The sequence below is a fragment of the Cynoglossus semilaevis genome, chromosome Z, assembly GCF_000523025.1.
Source record: "Cynoglossus semilaevis isolate Cse_v1.0 chromosome Z, Cse_v1.0, whole genome shotgun sequence".
NCBI lineage: Eukaryota > Metazoa > Chordata > Actinopteri > Pleuronectiformes > Cynoglossidae > Cynoglossus > Cynoglossus semilaevis.
The window spans coordinates 10,618,009-10,622,832 of record NC_024328.1 but is presented as its reverse complement, the minus strand read 5'-3'; the positions used below and the strand labels follow the sequence as shown (position 1 = coordinate 10,622,832).

General features: G+C 37.2%; 1 protein-coding gene across 2 annotated transcripts in view; it reads left to right on the top strand.

The window, feature by feature from the left end:
* znrf3 (zinc and ring finger 3) overlaps positions 1-4,824 on the top strand; it is a 62,858-nt gene that overhangs the window by 47,018 nt on the left and 11,016 nt on the right. The gene's annotated exons all lie outside the window — the stretch shown is intronic.

Below are 4,824 nucleotides of genomic sequence, written 5' to 3'. Positions count from 1 at the left end.
ATTATTATTATTATTTTCTAAACCCATCGCTTTACCCTAAGCTTAAGAAAACCCTGAAAGGGTTATTAGCTTTTTTCACCACTTTCGCAGAAACCAGTGCCCACTGACAGTTGTGTGCGTGATTTGACCTTTGTAATTTGTGTCAAGTTAATCTCAAAGGGGGGTTAATGATGAAGAAAATAATTAAATCAAAGAGGTTACCGGGGCCCGAGAGTATGGGGTTGGGGGGCCTCTTCTAAGGGCTGTCCGGTCCCTGTACGATCGGAGTAGGAGCTTGGTTCGCATTGCCGGCAGTAAGTCGGACCTGTTCCCGGTGCATGTTGGACTACGGCAGGGCTGCCCTTTGTCACCGGTTCTGTTCATTGACAGAATTCCTAGGCGGAGCTAGGTGTCGGGTGGGGTCCAGTTCGGTAGACACCGGATTTTATCTCTGCTTTTTGCGGATGATGTGGTCTTGTTGGCCTCTTCGAACCAGGACCTGCAGCCTGCACTGGGGCGGTTTGCAGTCGAGTGTAACGCAGCTGGGATGAGAATTAGCACCTCTAAGTCCGAGGCCATGGTTCTCGACCGGAAAAAGGTGCTTTGCACCCTCCGGGTTGGGAGGAACTCCTGCCTCAGGTGGAGGAGTTTAAGTATCTTGGGGTCTTGTTCACGAATGAGGGTAGGATGGAGCGTGAGATTAACAGGCGGATCGGTGCAGTGGCCGCAGTAATGCGGTCGCTGTATCGGTCCGTTGTGGTTAAGAAGGAGCTGAGCCGAAAGGAGAAGCTCTCAATTTACCGGTCGATCTACGTTCCTACCCTCACCTATGGTCATAAGCTCTGGGTCATGACCGAAAGAACGAGATCCCGGATACAAGCGGCTGAAATGAGCTTTCTCCGCAAGGTGGCAGAGCGCTCCCTTAGAGATAGGGTGAGGAGCTCTGTCACACGAGAGGAGCTTGAAGTAGAGCCGCTGCTTCTCCACATCGAGAGGAGTCAGCTGAGGTGGCTTGGGCATTTACATCACATGCCCCCCGGACGCCTCCCTCGGGAGGTGCTCGGGTGCCGTCCCTCTGGGAGGAGACCTAGGGGAAGACCTAGGACACGCTGGAGCGACTATGTCTGGCCTGTGAGCGCCAGAAGAGCTGGAGGAAGTGTCGAGGGAGAGGGAAGTCTGGGTGTCCCTGCTCAGACTGTTGCCCCCGCGACCCGGCCCCGGATAAGCGGTTGATGATGGATGGATGGATGGATGGATGGATGGATGGATGGATGGAAGGATGGATGGAAGTTAATGTCGGCCTCCAGCATTTTCTGTCTCATATCATTGAAAGCGTATGCAGCTGTCATCTGAATCATTCCTCACAGAAATTCAGCAAATTTTCAATTTTCTTATGTCAGCTTAACTTAGGACTGTTACTTCCCTTCTGAAGTTTTAGCAAACCTCAGTAAATACTCTTATTAAATAAGAAATATGTATCCCTTATTATGTGTCCGAGTTTGCAGTTTCTTACAAGGCTGCAAAAGGAGATGTCATGTCTTTTAAGAGAGCCAGTTTGCCTGTGGCTGCATTTTTGTTGTTGTGAGGCAAGTCCCTGCACTGCAGCGTCGGCCTGCCTGTGTGAAGATTCTTTAGAAGGAAGATCTTTTCTGCTCAAAGCGTCTTACCAAGAGCTATTAATTATTAACTGAGGGAGCTAACATCAAAGACTTGTGCTGTATTAAATGGGGGCTGGAGACTGGCGGTGTGGAGCGGAGATAAAACTGGTTGAGCTGGAAAAGCCGAACCAGACTCTGCTCTGCTTGACTCAGAACTGTTAAAGAAAAGTTAGAATATGTGTATCAGGAAAGATAAAGAAAAATCAGAATCTTCTTCTGTTCAGCCATTTGGGAAAGTTTAGTCTCTTAGTGTATATTGGTCTCAAGTCTGATTTAAATACAACTGTTTTGTTCCTGAACCAAAGAAGGATTGAGCTGACTCACGTCAAAGTCCTGCCAGGTTTTAGTATTTCTTTTGCATGTTCCCCCATCATACTAAAAATGTCTATTTTTTTCTGTTGTAAATTGATCTTTTTTTTAATTTTATATCAAGTGCTGCTTCAAACAAGACTCTTAACTACTTAGTGTGAAAATATAACTGTAAAGCTGCATTTAATCATTAACCTCCTTCTGGGGCTGAAATTACACCGTGGAAGAAGAAGTGATAGTACATGCAGTATTAAAAGGTGAATGGGCACAATTACAAGAATAAAGCTTGCTGTATTTGTACTGCAATCCAGTGAACACTGTAATTCATTGACTGTTGAAAATATCCAACACTGAGGCATACAGTAAATTAGTTTATTGAAAACATTGACCGTGTTAGGAAGTTGGAAAAAGAGAAAACACTACTATTGTAGGAAATACTTCTAAAGTACAAACATTTTATTTTGCTCCATGTCCGTTTGCCCTTAAAAAAGTGTTTAAGTGAATGTTATTGTTTATTGTTATTGTTGTTCCTGGGTTTAAAGGTTTGTCAATCAGAGAACTACTACTATCAAACACTGCTCTGAGCCAAGTTAAATGTGCGTAGGGCAGAAATGTAATCAATGATTGTCACAATTAAGGCTGTGCTAATTAATGACAATAATGAACTACACAAATAATTAGGTTGAATACAGTAAAAAGACCGGAGAAACAGCACCCACCAGCATTGTTGGCATGCTTTAAACTCAATAACTGTGTATACAGTACAGGAAGTGAAGCAGGCTCACTGTCCTCCACACTTTGATCTGGAAGTAGTGGAAGAAACATATGTTAGCATACACTGGTCTTGTGGGCACTCTCTTAAGATGATACCACACTGTGCAGTGTGCAAGTTCAAGGTAGAAGTATAGATGTATGTAATGAATTGCTTTAGAGTTAGTATATAGTATAGTGTATATATAGTATATATATATATATATGTATATATGTATATATATGTATATATGTATATATATGTATATATGTATATATATGTATATATATGTATATATGTATATATATATGTATATATATATATATATACTATGGCTTGTCGTTTAGGAAATTAATCTTTGAATATACAGTATATACAGAAAGTCTGAATATATATACAAAAGGTCTGAATATATATACAAAAAGTCTGTATATATATACAGACTTTTTGTATATATATTCAGACCTTTTGTATATATATTCAGACATTTTGTATATATATTCAGACTTTCTATATATATATTCAGACATTTTGTATATATATTCAAACTTTCTGTATATATATTCAGACCTTTTGTATATATATTCAGACTTTTTGTATATATATTCAAACTTTCTGTATATATATACAGAAAGTTTGAATATATATACAAAAAGTCTGTATATATATACAGAAAGTCTGAATATACAGTATATACAGAAAGTCTGAATATACAGTATATACAGAAAGTCTGAATATATATACAAAATGTCTGAATATATATACAAAAGGTCTGAATATATATACAGAAATTCTGAATATATATACAGAAGGTCTGAATATATATACAGAAATTCTGAATATATATACAGAAGGTCTGAATATATATACAAAAAGTCTGTATATATATACAGACTTTTTGTATATATATTCAAACTTTCTGTATATATATACAGAAAGTCTGAATCTTCTTTCATTCAGCGAATCACTGATTTCCATCTCTCCCTCTTCTCTCCATCCTTCTACTCTGACTCTAACTATAACAGCACGAGCACTGTCACAATGAAATACACACTGGAGTGCGTGAATATAAACAACATATTAAGAAAGATATGTAGATGTTTGTATACATAATGATTGTACGCACACATACTTCATGTCTACGAAGACACAAGGAGTTGGTGTGTGTGTATGAGTGTGTGTGTGTTTGGCCTACCTGTCTTTATAAACCACACATTTGACAGCAAGAAAAGCAGTGTACATGAATTATAACACACACTGGTCTCCAGGGTTTTATATATATATATGTTGATATATATTATATACATATACAGGTATTATTATTATTCATTTGAAAACTTTTTGACTATCTTCATTAAAATACATTTAAATCGTGGAATGTAATTCGGAAAATAATTGTCATCGCTAGAAAAACATTCCCAGACATTCAATTTTGGACATCATGTGTTTTTTGAGCACCTTTTAGCAAATGTAGTCTAAACTTAATCACTAAGAACAGAGTGCTTCCAAATATATTTCTTTCATACCTCAGTTCTTGTTTTTCTGATATTTTGTCATCAGGGTTATTACAGATGATGCCATGAATGGTTGATTTAATTTACTCTTAATAACATATATATACATATATATATATATATATGTGTGTGTGTGTGTGTATGAGTATATACATTACTTTTACACACACAACATTACTTTTGCACATACCAAATTTGCACATCCACAAGTGTTAACTACTGCACTTTACAAGTATTAACAACTGCACACTGTAAATACTGAAAAGACTTCTGTTGATTCATGTGTATATTTTGTTATTTTGGAGCTCCACCCTGATTGAGGCACTGTGGTCCAATTTTTTGTATGTACAGTATATTCAGGATTTTTATATATATTCAGACTTGTTGTATATATCAGACTTTTTGTATATTTATTCAGACTTTTTGTATATATATTTAGACTTTCTGTATATTTATTCAGACTTTTTGTATATATATTTAGACTTTCTGTATATTTATTCAGACTTTTTGTATATATACTCAGAACTAATTTCCTGAACAGCATGCCATAATATATAATAATAATAATAATAATAATAATAATAAATTTTATTTAAAAAGCGCCTTTCAGGAC